The sequence below is a fragment of the Balaenoptera acutorostrata genome, chromosome 11 (genome assembly GCF_949987535.1).
Source record: "Balaenoptera acutorostrata chromosome 11, mBalAcu1.1, whole genome shotgun sequence".
Classification (NCBI taxonomy): domain Eukaryota; kingdom Metazoa; phylum Chordata; class Mammalia; order Artiodactyla; family Balaenopteridae; genus Balaenoptera; species Balaenoptera acutorostrata.
In genome coordinates, this window is record NC_080074.1 from 107,160,274 (window position 1) to 107,179,674 (window position 19,401).

The 19,401-nt window shown below is 43.1% G+C and overlaps 1 protein-coding gene across 5 annotated transcripts in view; it reads left to right on the plus strand.

Moving 5' to 3' along the window:
• The first annotated feature begins 11,858 nt into the window (after positions 1–11,858).
• The window catches only part of USP18 (ubiquitin specific peptidase 18), a 28,625-nt gene continuing 21,082 nt past the window's right edge, over positions 11,859–19,401 (plus strand). For 2 of the 5 annotated variants that reach the window (XM_057556728.1, XM_057556731.1), the window contains exon 1: positions 11,904–12,130. The gene's annotated coding sequence lies outside the window, so the exon portion shown is untranslated. The other 3 variants (XM_057556729.1, XM_057556730.1, XM_007178627.2) reach the window with 3 other exon arrangements.

Below are 19,401 nucleotides of genomic sequence, written 5' to 3' on the forward strand. Positions count from 1 at the left end.
TACGAATGGCAAAGTCACAGAGGTGATGTCTGAGAGGTATGGGGAAGGGGGAGTTTGAGGGATGATATTTTAGGGCCTTGGATGTATTTCCCCCCAGTTTCTTCTCTTCCATTTTCCCTTGTTTTGTTGAGTCCCTGTCTGATCATGGGGTTGGGCCCGTCTAGTCCTGCTGGCTTTTATCTCTGTTCACGAAGCAGGAGTATTGAATTTTAGAACTGGAGTAATGCATCCCTAGAAAGAGGGTGAATAGGAAAGTGGATGATTCTCTAGCGTCCCCCAAGAAAAGGCAGCTTCATAATTCTCCAGCACGGGATTGGCTAGAGCCTTCTTAAGACGGTAAAGTAAGTTTGGCAGATGCCAGAATTGGGCCACGGCCTGTGGTAGGCAGCTTGTTTAGCTCACTGGACTTTAGCCTGGGTTATCCAGTTTCTTGAATCCTAATGCCATCTCTGAAGGATTCCTAAGTAATTTCTACTGATAAAAAAAAAGTCTTTTTTACTTTTTACTATTTTACCCCAGGAATTAGGAGAGCCCATAGTTAACGTAATATCTAGTGAAATCCACATGCATATTCATATGTACTCCTCACCCCAGTGTTTGCAGTCTGGGTCCTTCTCAGCAAGAGGGACAGATCTCCAGCCTTTGACCGCAGTCAGCTTAGGTTCCAAAAAGAACCTACTGAGCAAAAAGATAGTATGTTTATATATTTATTTTCTCCAAACTTCTGATTCTATCAGTGATTTGATCGACATTTAACTTTAATACAAAATTGCCACTAACCCCACTATTCTGAATTTTTAAGGGTCACTGGATCAATGCCATGCAATTGTCTTTCCTATTACAATGCTAATCTACTAAAGGGATCAAAAACTTCCCTTTTTAAAATTTTTTTTATTTTTTTGGCCACACTGCGCAGCATGAGGGATCTTAGTTCCCCGACCAGGGATCGAACCCATGCTCCCTGCAGTGGAAGCAGAGTCCTAACCACTGGACCGCCAAGGAATTCCCAAAAACTTCCCTTTTTAAGTTCTCAGTCTAAACCGTCTACATTAAAAAAACAAAAAACGAAGAAACCAGTGCTATAATTAGTTTTTTATTTTTAGGTCTTGTGACAAATTTATGATGTCGACCACTTTAGGGATGAAGGTGAAAGAGTGAATGGGGCAAAAGGGGAGGATATCAATACGGATACTGTTAAATTTTGTAGAGTTTATTTCATCCTTCCTTCCCATATACACAGAACCCCCAAGAGCTAAGGTGAGTCCTCACTTATCCACATTTTTTTCATGAATATGCAGAATGAAACTCCTTATGTGACCTTCTATATATTGTATTTGGGGCTTAGACACTGAAGTCTAAAATATAAGGCTGTTTGTTTGGCTCATGGTTAATGAGACAAGACATTGTCTCTCCAAGCAGGTTCTATTGTCTTGCAGTGGGGAGAAATAAAAACACATAAAGTGATCTTTTGTATTAATGCCAGGGACTTTCCTGGCGGTCCAGCGGTTAAGACTCCGCACTCCCAGTGCAGGGGGGATGGGTTCCATCGCTGGTTGGGGAACTAAGATCCCACATGACACGTGGTGTGGCCAAAAAAATCCCAAAATACAAAAAAAAAATCCCCCAAACCCCAAGATTTGTATTAATGCCAATGCAAAAACCATTAGTAAAATATCAGCAGAGTCCATACCATGTTAAAAAATATAGCACAACCAAGAAGGATTTATTCCAGGAATTCAACCGTGGTTCAGTTATTAAGAATTTCATCAGTGTATTTTTTTTTAAGTAATTTTATTTTATCTATTTATTTGTTTATTTTTTGGCTGTGCTGGGTCTTCGTTGCTCTACGTGGGCTTTCTCTCTAGTTACGGCAAGCAGGGGCTTCTCTTTGTTGCATTGCGCGGGCTTCTCATTGCAGTGGCTTCTCTTGTTGCAGAGCACAGGCTCTCAGCACACAGGCTTCAGTAGTTGCAGCACACGGGCTCAGAAATTGTGGCTCACGGGCTCAGTAGTTGTGGCTCGCGGGCTCTGTAGTGCAGGCTCAGTAGTTGTGGCACATGGTCTTGGTTGCTCTGTGGCATGTGGGATCTTCCTGGACCAGGGATCGAACCCGTGTCCCCTGTGTTGGCAGGCAGATTCTTAACCACTGCACCACCTGGTAAGTCCTATAATGTATATTGATGTGGGTTTCTTTGGCCTTATCTAGGGAGTCCACCCAGTTTCTTAAGTCTGCAGATTTATGTCTTTTGCCAAATTTGGGAAATTTGCAGCTTGTCATATCTTTGAATAGTTTTCAGCCTCACACTTTCTTCTCTTATTTGGAGCTCAGTGAATGTTAGATCTTTCATTATAGTACCGCAGGCCACTGAGGCTCTGTTAACATTTTTCAGTCTATTTTCTCTCTGTTGTTAATATTAGATAATTTCAATTGTTCAATCCTCAAATTCATTGATTCTTTCTCCTGTCATCTCTCTTCTGTTGAGATCACCCAGCGATTTTTTCCTTTTGAAACTTTGGCATGACCAAACAATTTTTTCTTTTTTAATAAGCTTTTATGGGCACTGATTGTAAATACAGATTTTATTTAATACATTGCATTTTACGACACGTTAATAAAATACAATGTTATTTCCTTTCCCTGTGCACATATTCCCTAAGTAATGAGAAAGCCAGTAATTCAGTACAGTATTGAATTACTCAGTAGCTCAACCTTAAGACTGTCACTGGATTTGTTGTGAATTTGGCTCCTTCAATTTTTTTTTTTTTTTTTTTTTAACTGTGGAACAGTGCTAAATTATCTATGCTCAGGTTGGCTTCACTTACATCTTCAAGGGTGGGCCCAGAAGAGGAGCTCCGTCACCGGGGAAGCCCCAGGCCTTCCTCTCACTCTGCTACAACTTGATAATGATGATGTTGCAAATCTTCTCCAGCTCTTTCTGCCAAAGTTCAAGTTCTTCCTTTTCTGCAGTCAGATTCTTATCAAGCCAGTTGATGATTTCATTATACTTGTCAAGAATCTTCTGTTTGTCCTCATCTTTGATCTTGCCTTTGAGCCTCTCATCTTCAACCTTTGCTTTCATGTTGAATGCACAGAATTCAAGTGGATTTCTGGAAGCCATCTCTTCCTCTGCTTCTCATATTCAGCTTTGTACTTCTCAGCTTTTGGACCATAAGCTCAATGTGTTCTTTGCTCAAACGGCCCTTGTCATTTTCTGATGGTAATCTTGTTCTATTTTCCTTATATTACTCTTATCCATAGCAGAGACACCTAGGATACCACTGGCATCCTGAAACTACATCACCAGAAACAAATACATTGAACTGTGTATCAGATGGACACCATCACCACATAGAAGAAAATATAATCCACAGTACTGAACACAGTATTTTGACGATATATCTTCTGTGTAAAGATATAAAGAATGGAAAAAATTTCTTGAACTTAGTAAGTTTGCTGTTGGTAGGTAGTGTAGCTATTCTCAGACTACCGTGTATGTGTTCTCAGATTGAGCAAAGAAAGAAATAGATTCATATTAATGGGAACCAGAGTTCTCACTGTGGAAGAAGGAATATACAATTATGGAATGGGATAGAGCAAAGAACAACCCTGTAATAGTGGATCATATTGTGAAATTGGAGTCTTCAGTATGAACTCATGTTTCTTCTTTTCTTTTTTTTTTTTAATTTTGGCTGCACTGGGTCTTCGTTGCAGTGCGTGGGCTCTTCGTTGCAGTGTGCGGGCTTCTCTCTAGTTGTGGCGTGCAGGCTTCTCTAGTTGCAGATCACAGGCTTCTCTAGTTGTGGTGCGCCGGCTCCAGAGCGCATGGGCTCTGTAGTTGTGGCACTTGGGCTCTCTAGTTGCGGCGAGTGGGCCTAGTTGCCCCGTGGCATGTGGGATCTTAGTTCCCCGACCAGGGATTGAACCTGTGTCCCCTGCATTGGAAGGTGGATTCTTATCCACTGGACCACCAGGGAAGTCCCTCATGTTTGCTTCTTTGGTTTTTTTTTTTTTTTCTTTAGCTCTGCCCTTGAAAGGACCTAGCAGCAATGACACCCCATAGCATAGCAATGAGAACATCTAGTGCTTGTATCTTGGTTTCTAAATACCATTCCCCTCTAAAAGGAATTATGACTCATTGGAGAACTGGCTGATTTCAGGGCTGAGTCAGGAAAAGTACAAGATGAACCTGGAACATCTTGTGCCAGAAGGTAAAGAAGTGCTCAAAAAACGATGGAAAACATGTCATAAAGACACAGGAGCCAGTTTGACAGAGCTCCTACTGGCCAGTTGAGCACCAAAATTAATAAAGGCAGTACACATTGAGTATAAATGAATTTTTGCATTTATAATATGACTAAACAAAGAAGCAAAGAGGAGGGGGAGAAGAGAAAGCTCTTCTTTTTAGTAGAATGCCAACTAATAAAGAAGAACCATGACAGAATCACTAGGGGAAGCTAAAACCATTAGGTGAAAGGTTCTTGGGTATCAAAGATAAACAAAGCCAGCTATTACTTTAAGAGGTGAAAACAGATTTTATTCAGTAACTACTGACAGTAGGGGAAAGAGCTGAACTCCATTCTGATTGGCACAGAGGTGACTGGGCATTTCAAGGGGAGAATGAGGGTGTAGGGAGGGGGCTCAAATGAAAAGTCACAGAGGGTTGGTCAGTGTAAATGTGACCAGGCCAGCTGTGTCTGCAGGTGGCAGTGCTCCCAGGGAGGGTTCTGTCCCCACAGAGATTGGGGACAGAGGCCCGCATTGCGAAGGAATGGCTTTCAGGTCCTTGAGAAAGATGCTCCTGAATTGAAGGAGATACAAATACATCTTGGAGGGACACAGAAAGGATTCATAATTGTGAGCCCTTTTGAGTAAATGCTCTGAGAAACGGAGGTCGGGGCCTACCCTCCGGTATCAGAACAAACAGTAAATTATTTTGACAGCCCTGAGGCTTTTCCAGACAGGAACTCAAGAGAGGGCTGGGTGTCCCAAGGATGTGGCTTTGCTGCTAGAAGCTGTGTTAAAAGTTGGTCAAGTCTCTGTTTTTTTTTCCCCCCACTTCTACCCTTTTTTTTTTTGATCAAGTCTCTTTGTTCAGGGGTTTGGATGGAGTGTTCGTGTGCAAAGTTTTTAGAGTTCTCATGGGTTAAAGAATATTTACATATTCTCAAAGTGTATCTGTCCTCAGATTACTCGTTAATTAAAGGGAGGGAGATTACCTTTATAGTGGAGAAATCTGGTGGACACCATCTTAATCAAGTGATGGAAGCTATCATCACCAATAACAAGACAAATGGCCATTGGGTGGCTCCTGACTTAGGCACAGAGGCTACGTCGTGTACACGGCACTGCCGTCAGTCATGTGGAACCTGAATCATATCAGTAGGAAACAAGCCAACAACCCCAAATTAAGGAACATTCTGGAAAACAAGAGGCCTGTACTTTTTAAAAATGCCAGTGTCATGTAGGACAGTAAAAGGTCAACCCCAGAGGAAAGGAAACTAAAGAGACATTAAAACTAGATGAAAAACCCCAATGAGATATTACTATAAACCCATCAGAATGGCTAAAATGAAAAACACTGATAACACTAAATCCTGGCAGAGATGCAGGGAAATTGGATCACTTACAGACTGCTGGTGGGGATGTGAAATGGTATAGCCACTCTGGAAAAGAATTTGACAATTTCTTAAAAAATTAAGCATGCACCATCCTACCACATAGAAATTGCTCTCCTGGGCAACTATGCCAGAAAAATAAAAACTTACGTCCATGCAAAAAACTCACATATGATTATTAATAGCAGCTTTATTTGTAATAGACAAAAACTGGAAATAACCCAGATATTCTTCAACAGATGAATGGATAAACAAACTGTGGTCCATTAAAATAAAAAGGAGCAAACTCTTGATACACTCAACAACCTGGATGGATTTCTAGAGAGCTAAACTGAGTGAAAAAAAGCCAGTCCCCAAAGGCTACATATTGTGTCACTCCATTTGTATAACTTTCTTTTTTTTTTTTTTTGGCCATACCCCACTGCTTGTGACATCTTAGTTCCTCCATCAGGGACCAAACCAGTGACCCCTGCAGTGGAAGCACGGAGTCCTAACCACTGGACGACCAGGGAATTCCCCTATACAACGTTTTTTTAAAAATTTATTTATTTTTTATTTTTGGCTGCGTTGGGTCTTCGTTGCTGAGCGCAGGCTTTCTCTAGTTGTGCCGAGCGGGGGCTATCCTTTGTTGAGGTGCGTGGGCTTCTCATTGAGGGGGCTTCTCTTTGCTGTGGAGCATGGGATCAAGGCTTTAGTAGTTGTGGCGCGTGGGCTTCAGTACTTGTGGCTCATGGGCTCTAGAGCGCAGGCTCAGTAGTTGTGGCACATGGGCTTAGTTGCTCCGAGGCATGTGGGATCTTCCCGGACCAGGGCTCGAACCCATGTCCCCTGCATTGGCAGGTGGATTCTTAACCACTGTGCCACCAGGGAAGTCCCCCTATATAACATTTTTGAAATGACAAAGTTATACAAATGGAGAACAGATTAGTGGTTGCCGGAGGTTAAGGAGGGGGATGGGCAGGAAGGAAGTAGGTGTGTCTATGAAGGGCAACCTGCGAGATTCTTTCTTTCTTTTCTCTCTTTCTCTCGTTCTTTCTTGCTTGCTGCGTCGGGTCTTAGTTGCGGCAAGTGGGATATTTTGCTGTGGTGCGTGGGCTTCTCTCTAGTTGTGGCACGCAGGCTTAGCTGCCCCGTGGCACGTGGGATCTTAGTTCCCTGACCAGGGATCGAACTGGCGTCCCCTGCATTGGAAGGCGATTCTTAACCACTGGACCACCAGGGAAGTCCCGGGATTCTTGAGTCTATGGAAATGTTCTGTATTGGCGTTGGCTGCATTGGCGTCAATATCCTGGTTGTGATGTGTGCCACAGTTCTACAAGATGGGAAAACTCGAATCTCTCTGTGTTATTTCTTACAATTATCTCAGAATAAAAAGTTTAATAATAAAAAACCTAAATGAATGAGATTATGGCTTAGAATCTGTATTGGAAAAAAGAGTTGATATAAAAGACAATACTGGGATAACTGGCAAAGTTTGAATATTGACTGTGTATGTTAGAAAATATCAGTAATATTGTATTAGTGTTAAATTCCCTGAACTTGATAATAATTACACTGGAGTTATATAAGAACATGTTTTTGGCCCTAGCAGATATATTAGATTATTTGGGGCTGACGAATCTTGATTGCTATTTCCTCTCAAATAGCCCAGCAAAAACAAAAAACGAAAAAGCTGATTTAATATATATCGATATAGGGTGTGTGGGTGTGTATAAGAGAGAAAAGTAATAAAGTGTGCCAAAATGTTAATAATGAGTGAAGAGTATATGGCGTCACTGTGATATTTTTGTAACCTTTCTGTACGTTTAAATTTTTTAAAATATTTTATTTGTTTACTTATTTATTTGGTTGCCCCAGGTCTTAGTTGCAGCTCTCGGCTCCTTAGGTGCAGCATGCAAACTCTTAGTTGCAGCAGGCATGTGGGATCTAGCTCCCTGATCAGGGATGGAACCCAGGCCCCCAGCATTGGGAGTGTGGAGTCTTAGCCATTGTGCCACCAGGGAAGTCCCTAAAATTTATTTCCCAAAATAAACTATTTATTTATTTACATAAATTTATTTATTTATTTTTTGGCTGCGTTGGGTCTTCGTTGCTGTGCGCGGGCTTTCTCTAGTTGTGGCGAGCAGGGGCTACTCTTCATTGTGGTGCACGGGCTTCTCATTGCGGTGGCTTCTCTTGTTGCAGAGCACGGGCTCTAGGCGCGCGGGCTTCAGTAGTTGTGGTGCGAGGGCTCAGTAGTTGTGGCTCGTGGGCTTAGTTGCTCCTCAGCATGTGGGATCTTCCCAGACCAGGGCTTGAACCCCGGTCCCCTGCATTGGCAGGTGGATTCTTAACTACTGCGCCACCAGGGAAGTCCCAAAATAAACTATTTAATTTAAAAAAAGTTCTCCATTAAGGCAACAAATCACCAGAGGACAGAGAATGACCAGGGATGGTAAGGGACACCAAGCCACCAGCTGTTTCGGTGCTGCCTTGAGACCTGTTTGCTCCGTTTACTCCCAGCCCTCCTCCTCAGGAGTCTGTTCACCCAGATGAATCCTGTGGGGGAGGTTCGATCTACACACCTTAAAGGCAAATTTATTAGTTGTTTTTGGAACCCTACAAAATAAAGTAAAATTTAAAATAAAAAGGCATATCTTGACAAAATGCAGACAGGAAAATGGGCAGGAGTTGTGCAGAGGGAAGAGGCGGACAGGTCACACAGAACCACCTGTTTGCAGAGAAGTGAACTTTATTAGTCATTGTTTTCCTTTTCTTTTTCTTAAAACACCACTTTCCCTTTTCGTAGAGCAAAAATTAGTGTCAGGTTCTATAAATTGCTCCTCACCTTGGACACATAACTTCTCTAAAGCAGCTTCCACCGTGAAGGAGAACTAGGTTATCCCATAAAGCCGTCAAGCGCCTTCTCCTGTGAGCAAGTTTTTAGGCAGAATTTTCAAGAGAGGCAGTAGGTGTGGCTTCTTGCCTCATACATCCAATTAAAAAAAAAAAAAAGGATAAAGAGAAAGAAATCCAGCTGCTGAGAATTTCAGTGACATTAAAAATATCCCAGGACTTCCCTGGTGGTCCAGTGGTTAAGACTCTGCACTCCCAATGCAGGGGGCCCGGGTTCCATCCCTGATGGGGGAAGATCCCACATGCTGCGGGGCGCGGTCCCCCGCCACCCAAAAAAATTCCTAAATAGGCAGAAATACTGTGTGAGCTACTCGGGGCCCAAACTTTCTTTTGAAACAGGTGTTATGCAGTTTCAATTTAAACTCTTTCTGGCAAGGTTTTCAGAAATCTTTCAACTAATGCTCTCCAAGAGCACAATCTTTTTAATAGACTTCAGAAAAAACCACTACCAACCCATATTACTTTTTTACACTAAAAAATGTTGAAACAATGCTGAACTTACAGAAAAGGACAAACCTTTTTTTCCTTGAACTATTTGAGAGTAAGTTTCCGCATGGTGCTTCATTTCTCCTAATGCCTTAGCATGAGGCTGCTGCTACCTACCTAGTCCTCTGACCCCATTCAGGTTATACCAGCTGACCCAATATCGTACTTTATAGCAAAAGGATCCCGTTCAGGATCTCCTGTTGCATCTACTTGTAATTATCTCTTTGGTCTGGAATAGTTTCTCAAGCCTCTTTTAAAAAATTTTTATGACCTTGACGCTTTTGAGAATTACAGGCCAGCTGTTCTGTAGAATGTTCCTCAGCTAGGGTTAGTCAGGTGCTTCCTCATGGATGGATTCAGGTTGTGTACTTTTACAGGAGCATCTCAGAAGTGATGCTGTGTTCCTCCAATTTCATCCTAACAGATGGCACATAACTCAATTTCCCATCACTGATGGTGTCCAGTGAAAGTACTTCTTTTCCCATTTGTAATTAACATTTACATTAATTGTAAGTATAATGTATATTACATATGCATAATATTAGTAATTAATAATATGTGTTTGGTGGGAAAGTGTTTTAAAATTGTGTAAATATTCTGTTCCTCATGAAACTTGGAGCTTATTCAATTATTTATTTTTATTGGTGTGGACGATGAGTTCCTATTTATCTAGTGAGTTATAATCTGTCCGTTTTGTCACTTATTTTGATGCTCAAATTGTTCTAGGTTGGGCCAATGGGAGTGCCTTCCAGCTGGCTTCCATGTCCTTTTGACATGTCCTCATCATTCTTTGAGCATTTTCTTACTTTCCGACAGAACAAGGAGTCCTAGGCTCATCTTGTACTTAACCCTGAAAACAACAGTTTCTCTAAGCACTCTGGCTCCTGTAACTAGAGAATGGCAATTAGAAGCCAAAATCTGGGCGCTTGATGGGCACAGTGCTATCAGGCTCTCACTGGTCCAGGCCTTCTCAGTGGACAGAGTTGGGGACACAGGTATGCATACACACGGTTACTGCTCTATTTGTTTCTTTGCCTATCTCTCTAAACATTCTGAAATCATGAGTCCACACTAACTCCCATTCCAGTTCAACACGGTAGGGTTCATTCTCCCATCTGCCTCTCTGATGGTGACAAATCTGGTTCCAATTATCCTTCTCACCCTACTTGGGGGCCAACACCCTTGCTCAGGCCTCATAATAATTGTTATGGATTCTTACATTGTGTAGTCCAGTCTCCAGCCCCGAGACTGACCCTGACCATGCTACACCGGGGCAGCAATGCCAATTCCTTTGCTCCACTGCGTTACCAAGATTCAAATAGAATGAAGTGATTGACTACAAGTAGCATCTGCTAAGAATCACTGAAGGCAGATACAACTGTTCCTTAGAATTCTACTGACTTAAAGTACTTAGAAATTACACCTAATTCACAACACCCTCTCCCCATGCCCTCACCTCAGGGGCGTGAGGCTCCTGTGTACTGACGGGTGGTGTTGGTTATATTGATTGCTCTGCATTCACTGCACCTGTGTAAGCACGGGCTGCATACACTCACCCCCGGTCTGGAGAGGATGTGCCCTGCGGTGCACTCTCCCGCTTTCCATTCCTTAGCTTATGTGCAGCGTGTACATGCATTCATGCACACGGACAGGTATATGCAGCATGGATACATGTGCCTTGCTCAAGCTTCTAACAGACACGTTATGCTACGTGTACCTTCACACCAGGGCAATGCGAACAGAATACCTCACTGCAAACCCGCCGCAGCCTCAGTGAGGCCCTGGCGGCTTTGGGTTTCTGAAGCCTCTCACCCTCACACCTGGCCAGTGGATGGCTTTCCAAAAGGCTGAGCACTTGTGAGGAGATTCCATTCTGCTTCCCTGCACAAGTCTACCACTGTCCAGCAGGGTATCTGAGGCCCCTGGCAGACAACCCTTCTGCTGCCAACCCGCGGGTCTACACACGTGAAGTGCATTCTAAAGAGGTAACAAGAGTTTCACGCGTGCAAGTTGTCCATCCCTTTTTGAACCTTAACCTATCTGCATGCCCACCCGGTGGAGCCCCTGATTTCACAGATCTGGCATTTCATATGAAGGGGTGAAATTAAAGTCAAGGCGGTGGCAGTGGGGGGTTAAGACCGAAGGTTAAGACCCCTCTGGAATCCTGGCTCTACTACTTGTAATCTCGTGACCTTGGGCAGGTCACTTAACCTCTTTGAAATTTAATATTCCCTCCTATAGAATTGGGATAAAAATAGGGCCTACATCAGGAGACTGTTGCATAGATTGAATTAGGTTTAGAGTTTAGAAGCGAGCCTGGCATTTCTCTGGGATCCAGTGTATGTTAGGTTCTAAGCAGGAAGAGGCAGTTCACTTTCTTTTCCCCAACTGCTCTGCATCACAGTGGGTCCTCCCCTCCGAGCAGAACGGTGTGATAACGGCTTGGTACCCATGTGCCGTATTTCATCGAATCTACAAGCCATCGATTTTAAGGTACCCAATTTAAGAAATTATGTTATGGCTTTAAAAAAGAAAAACATGCTGCCACGTGTACTACGAAATGCCAAACGATTGTAAGACGCCCCCTAATTACTACGAGGATCTTCTAATGTCAAAAGAAGCGCTTCTTCTAGGAACCGCTGGGAAAGGGCATGTAACGCAAAGTGCGCGCATGTTTAAGCGCGAAACCAGCTTCGGCTGCACCTGCCCCGCGCGCGGGGGCGAAACGCGGGCCCTTGAGGCGAAGCCTCGGTTGAGTTTCGCTTTCGGTTCGCAGGAAACGAAAGCTGGGCGGCGGGGCGGAGCGGGGCGGGGACGTAGGCGGGGACAGAGGTGCTGGCACAGAGGTGCTCGGCGCTTGGGGACAGAGGCGCGCGGACCGAGGTGGGGACACAGGCGCAGGGACAGAGTCGCAGGGACAGACGCGGGGGCCGAGGTGGGGACAGAGGCGCGGAGGCAGACGCGGGGGCCGAGGTGGGGACAGAGGCGCGGAGGCAGACGCGGGGACAGACGGGGCCCCGCTCACCCCGCCCGCAGCGCCCGCCACGCCGCTGCCTGGAGGACCGGACGCGGTTGCTGAGTTTCTCCCTCATCCAATTTAGCAGCGCGGGTCTGATGCTTCGCTGCACCTGAGGCAAGTTTGGTGATACTTTTGGAAGCTTTCTTTCCAGGGAAGGCACAACGGGGCTGTGCTCAGATGCCACGTGGATAATTATGGGATTCTTTTGGGCTGAGCGAATTATAATAATGGTCTGTATTCGTTAATACGTATATTAGATCAGTGAAATTTTCCCACGCTGATATATTTATTTGGACTTTTTTTGCACGGCTGTTTTTAATTAAAGAAGAAATTGCAAAATCCGCCTCCTACCGTCTCCCTCTTTTCCTGGAAGAAAGCTAAATTTAGACCTTTAAACCTAAAACTCTATTCTATGACCCCTGAAAAATGTGGGTTCAAAGTGTTCTGAAAACTAAAGCAGAGCCTTTAACTTCATGCTTTACAGCATTGAGGTAGTTATACTTTGAAATTGTTCAAAAAAGAGGCAAATATTTAAAACATTTCTTTCTGGTGTTATATTGTGAGAGTGAAGCGGAGGGTTCAGACCTAGTCATCCAGGTGGTCTAATGTGCTCATACAAATCGGACTAATACATGTGCACAGATCCATCTTGGTTTTTGGATCACTATCAAATAACTGAAGAAAAAAAACCCCGCTTTTTGTATTTTCACTAAAGAAAAATGCGTTGCACAGTTTGGGCACTTTTACACAATGATGAGCTTGCAAAGGGGAAAATGGGTTTCATCTGGAGTGTTCTGTGTGCCCAGCACATTACCATCACTTGAGAAACACACACGAATGATTAAGAATGAGGTCTGAATCTGTCGTTGCCATGGTGGGTTGGATTTAGAAGACTGTGAGGCTTGTGTCATGTTCCAGGCATGATGATTTTGTTCCTCTTTGAGCATTTAAGGATGGAGTCAGTCCTCCTTGTAGAGAATCTAGTGGTGAGTGAAGAGCCCAGCTAGAGACCAGGGCCAGCCCAGGTTTCCGTCGTGTCTTATGTTGTTTCTCCGAAGACCCCAGTTGTTTCTGTGACTACAGTGATGGCCAGTCTAAGCCAGCTGTTTCTATCATTCACGTCTCCCATTTATTATTTTTTTAATTTTATTTATTTTATTTTTTTAAAGACACCAATTGTACTTGAACATTTGTGTGTTTTTTAAAACATTAATTTATTTTTGGCTGTGCTGGGTCTTCGTTTCTGTGCGAGGGCTTTCTCTAGTTGTGGCAAGAGGGGGCCACTCTTCATCGCGGTGCGCGGGCCTCTCACTATCTCGGCCTCTCTTGCTGCGGATCACAGGCTCCAGACGCGCAGGCTCAGTAGTTGTGGCTCACGGGCCTAGTTGCTCCGCGGCATGTGGGATCTTCCCATACCAGGGCTCGAACCCGTGTCCCCTGCATTAGCAGGCAGATTCTCAACCACTGCGCCACCAGGGAAGCCCCTCCCATTTATTTTAAGGGCAAACATTTTTGGAAGGGTGGGAGCTATGTTAGTTTAGTTCTTTGAAACCAAAAATTTTGTTTAAATAATAGACTTTAATACTAGACTTCACTTTTCAGAGCAATTTTAGGTTCATGGCAAAATTGAGTGAGTGCAGAGAGTTCCTGTATATGCCCTGCTGCCTCCTTTGACTCCACAGCGGCCTCCAGCTTTAACAGTTTGTTACAGCTGATGAACCTAGGTCATTATCATCCAAACTCCATTCTTCGTGTTAGGGTTCATTGTTCTCTGCATTCTGTGAGTTCTGACAAATGTACAGTGACATGTATCCACCACTATAGTATCAGAATAGTTTCACTGCCCTAAGAATCCTGTGTTGGACCCCATTTTCTGAGTCAGGGTTTGAGTTTGAAAATTCAGCTTCCTTGGGATATATCCATTCTCTTTTTCCCTGTCACCAGCTGCTTAGGTCACTTTGCCTTTCCCCATCCTTCTCAGATCTTTAAGTTTCCCTTTCCTTCCTTTTTTTTTTTTTTTTTTGATAGGATCACTATTTATTAATGATAATATTTTGAAAACAAATTAAAATTTGCTTTCTTCAACCATTTAAATGCAAAGATCTTAATTTGATGCCTAAAACTAAAAACACACGATAAAACCCAGGAATCAAAGTTTGAGTGTTTTCCAACAATACAAAATTATAAAATAATTTAAAACTGGACGCTATTTTACTAATATAATTCAAATCAGTCTCTCAGTGGAAAAGACTAACGTCGCAAAAGTGAAATCCTGCATGCTGTTGCTGTCTAAAGAATCTTCAAAGACATTGCTGTGTTCTTACTAACATTAACAGCTGCTGAAACAATTCTTTTAGAAATCCTCATTTTCTTCCAGGGGTGCAATTTCCCAAAGAATCCCAGGCTAAAATCTAAATGGACACAGGGCCAAAACCGAGTGATACCACAAAATTCAGACTTCCTTTAAAACAACTTTTACACTCTTTCCTTGGAAGAGAGGACAAAGGACACAGCTCTCATTATTTGCTCTGTTTACACCACAAAGGCTTCAGGACAAGGAACTCTGGGGGTGATTACTGGCCAACTGGTTGAAGTGCATCCCTGCTCATAGAGAATGCTTCTGTTATTTTCCTTCCTTTTTTGCCCCACTTAACCTGTCTCTCATCTGTGATCAGCGCTGAAGTTTCCTGCCTTTTTCTGTTGCTCTTTGGGATCTGGCCTGCCAGCCGGCCCAAATGATGCCTCCTGGGTTTTACTGTCGTATTTTCGAGGTTTTGGCACAGTGCAGAATAATGTCTCTGGAAAATAGGCTGGTCCCTTTCTACTGTTTCATCAGATTTCCCTCAATGTGGTCTCAAAGTCCTATTTTTCGCTCATGGAGTTGTCAACTGCCATCATTTCTCTCTCAGTTTGACTTCCCTAGGCTGAGCCTCGTAAGAGGAACAGCTGTTTATGACTATTGAAAGTAAATATTTACTAAGAAAAGAGATTTTGTTATCTGAGCCATTTAACATGAATCTGTTAATTATGCCACTTATATTTAGCTGTTTCCCAACTTCAGATGTTCTCCTTCCTTCACATTTTATAACAGAATTGAGAAAAAAAATTCTAAGACTTCTCATCCCCAATTCATTAATTTTTTGGATCTTGGAATAGGAACACTATTGCCAAACAAAGCCTCCCTTAAAAGAAATTAAATCTGTGCCTTAAATGAATTATTGCTTATTTTAAATCACATATTAATTAATTATAGGAAATTTGGAAATTAAGAGAAATAATCCAGAAAAAGACAAAAATGATTTGTAATCCCACCAATGAGTTATCCTTTAATGACATTTTTGATATGTTTTGTCCCAGTCCTTTTTCTGTGTGTATATGTAGTTAGATTTATGTTTTATAAAATTGTGTTCAGACTATACAATTTGTAAAACACATAAAGAAAACAGGCTGTAAAAATGAATTTTGGTGAACAGTCTTTTACATAGATCTTTGTGTCTTTGTTTCTTGAAGATAGAATCCTAAGGTAGAATCAGTGTTAATCAGTAGTCTTTCAGCTACAAGTGACAGGAACCCATTTCAAACTGATGTTAAGAACAGCAGAGGCGACTGTGAGTGGCAGGCAGCTGGGGGCTGGGTTGGATCCAGGGCTTCAGCTGGCAGCCTCAGGGTTCTGTCTCTTTCTCCATCTCTTGGTTCTGTTTCCTGTCATTGGCTCTTTTGCTTGGCTGGTGGTTTTTCTTCCTGTGGTGGAAAAGATGGCCTGATTTATGTTCTTCTGGCTTAAAACGCCTTGTAAGAGGCTGAGTATGATCAGCCCTGAGTGGGTCACGTGACCATTGCTGAACCAGTCCCCTTGGGTCCTGAGTGGCCAGGCCTTTGAGCCAGGCAGCGTGTGGGCTCCACCCAATCCTCATAGTCTGAAAGTGGAGATAGTGTTTGTAAAGAAAAGGTGAGTATGCTACCACAAGGTGGGGCACTGGGCTGGCAGAAATGACAGGCGTCCACTGGGGTCATTTTCAAGGTCGCGGTACACGTTGCCAAGTGGTCGTCCAGGCTGGCTGTGGCAGTGTCCACTCCCAGTAGCAGTGTGTGAATAAGAAGCTCGCTGCTGCTGTGCACCCGGACTGAACGATCTCTCTGCACAAGTAACACCGGGAGGTCTTCACTGGTGACCCCTTAAATCGAAATAGAGCAGCCGGGAATCATGCACCTTTAGGGAGAGCAACGCTGGGACTGAACTGAAAACAGTCTTCGTGAAATGACCTGAAGGTAGCTGGTCTGCAGGAAATCCTCTATGCCAGTGGCCAGTCCCCTGCAGCCTGAGCTTGGTCAGTGCTTGTCTAGAACAGCTTCTCAACCTTAATGCTTGCGTAGGTCACCTAGCAATCTTGTCAAAAGGCAGATTCCAATCCTGCCTTTGTAACAAACTTCAGGTGATGCTGCTGCGGCTGGTCCAGAGACCTGCCTACCTGCTTCCGAGATGCTGGACCAGTGGATGCCAATATTTTAGCAGAACAAAAGAAAAAAATTGAGGACCCAGCTCCCCTTCAGATAAGAACTGAACTCTTAGTAGCCATTAATTGAGAAAACACACTGAACATCTCTGTGCATTCAGGAAAGCTTTTACACCTTTTGGCAGAACACTGAAGGGCTGAGTGTTAGACTCAGTATTTGGTTACAGTTGAGACCATTTGCCCCTCACCTTTGCTTAAACCCACACCAATTTCAGCACATCACTGGGACTGAAGAACGGGAGGCTCTTACAGCAGGTATCGCATGAGAAATATTTGGATTCTCAAGAAGACTTTCAGTGTAGTTTCTAGTGAACAAACTGCAGGTGCTAAGTTCTGAAAACTACAGCATTAGGGCTTCCTCCCCCCCCCCTTGTGGTCCTTACTGTCTCAGTAGCCTTTTAAACACATAGTGTCTGCTACCCCATAGTGTTTGAACATCTCACATAAGTACTTGACGAGACTATTCCAAAGTCTCTGACAAAGGATGATGAAACCGTCTCCCCATCTTTCTCCTCTGACCAGGATTTCTTGTTACATTCTTCTGTGCTATAATTACCCTCCTGTACGCATACTGAAGGATGTGAACAAAACACTATATACAAGAGAGTCTACATAACTTGCAGGTCCCCTAGTAAAGTAAAAACGTGGGGCTCCTTATTAAACAATTGTGAAAAATTTCAGGACTGCAACAGGAGAGCATTAAACCAAGCCGGGCTCTTCTGAGTGCAAGTCTGTGCAGCTACACAGGTTGTGTACTCACCAAGTCAGCCCTGACTAAGTCTGTGATTCCCAAACCACTCATAGCCTGCATCTTCTTTGTTCCACTGTTGATGACAACTGTATGGTGTTGACATTTAAAAAATGGGTTTTCCAGTCTATAAATATTTCTTCAATCAGACTTGCAAGGAGAGAATCTGACCGAACTCACCATTAACCCACCGTGCTGTTTAAAAGAGGCTCTGGTTGTTTCTGCCTGTTCAGATGCCTGATATACATGATATAGAAGTAGCACATTTAAAATTATCACTGTTTTTTTTTGGTGCGCACAGCAGAGTATAATTCAGGAAAATTATTTTTAGGAATGTATTTTCCAGAGCAATATTGTCCCTAGGATTCATAGTTTGGGTAACTGTCAAAAGTTGAGAGTTTTATTTCCAACTATTAAACTGAGTGACAATCTAAAGCCATCATTTGAACAACAGTTTTTAGCCTCCATAAGTAGACCAGACATTACAAAGAGCAGTGTGCTTGATTCATGTGTGTAGTCTGTGGTTTTTGAAGTTTGACTAGTGAGAACAAACTGTGTTTTGGGTGCTTTGGTTCTTTTCAGATTTTTTATATTCTTTATCACACCTGGATTGAATGATGATTTAATTATTGATTTTTTTGTAGATATGTTTGGAGTTTTTCCTCCTCATGATAAGTGGTAAAGTTGATGTTCTGGTTTTAATTCATCTTCACAAGACGTGAAGAATTTGCAAATAGGGTTTTTTTGTTTTTGTTTTTAATTTATTTATTTATGGCTGTGTTGGGTCTTCGTTTCTGTGCGAGGGCTTTCTCTAGTTGCGGCAAGCGGGGGCCACTCTTCATCGTGGTGCGCGGGCCTCTCACTATCGCGGCCTCTCTTGTTGCGGAGCACAGGCTCCAGACGCGCAGGCTCAGTAGCTGTGGCTCATGGGCCCAGTTGCTCCGCGGCATGTGGGATCTTCCCAGACCAGGGCTCGAACCCGTGTCCCGTGCATTGGCAGGCAGATTCTCAACCACTGCACCACCAGGGAAGCCCGCAAATAGGGTTTTTTTCTTGAAAGACTCATGGCTTAATTGGGATTAAATAATTAAAATTTAAATACAATTCTTAAAGATTATTTTGTTTAATATTATGAGAAGGCTGGCATACCAAACAATTTTGCAAAGTCTAACTCTGTTAGACTTGATACCGTCTAACTCTGTTATTCTCAATTACTTTTAAAATTTAATAAAGTTGTAAGCCAAAAAAGATATAGTATCCTCTATAAACTATTTAGCAAACTTATTCTCTTTACTATATGTATTAATTTCTTTTCCTTTTTTAAGATTTTAAAATAATTTTATGCATATAATGGCCCAGACCATTCACTGTTACAGCATCTTTCTTTTGCAGTGAAAATTATGCTTTTATATCTCAACATACAAAGTACAATATATGAGATTTTCTACCCTAAGTTGTGTGGATCATTTGCAACTGGATATTCAGATATTAACAGTTAATCCAAGTGACCCCCCCCCCCTTTTTGTTACACTGGTCACATGGGGTGGTAACCGAAGTGATCACTTGATTGTGTACCAGCACAGGGACACCAGAAGGGGACCGAGGTGGGCGTTTGGTGGATGGCCTTTCAAAGGCTGAGGCCAAGGAGCAGATCTCAGATGAAGAATAATAATAAAGTGAAGCCACGCTTTGGTACTTTCCTACTTCATCTGAAAAACGTAAGTCTTCATACAACGTTTAGCATGCATTTGGATGCAGTGCCACTATCATTAAGTGCTCTGGCAGTAGGTGGGAACGACTGGTCTTTCGGTATGATTCAGGGTTTTCGTATTAGGTCTTTTATTATCTGTCCTTGGGTGTGTGCTCCTGTCTGTTTAGTTGGTACCAGCCTTGGCAGTCTGTCTTCAGCCCACGTCCACCGGGACATTCCCATGTATCCACTAGGGGGCAATGCCAACACTCCCACGCCTGGTTTGGCTTCTGCTTTTCTCACTGGAGAGAGAGATCTAAGGGCATCTGCCTTTAAGGACTTCTCTAGTCAATTAAAACTGAGCTTGTTGGGGAAAGTCCTGGAAGTGATTTGTGGTTCGGATCTGTCAGCAGTTGAGTTAGCTGTGCCTTCA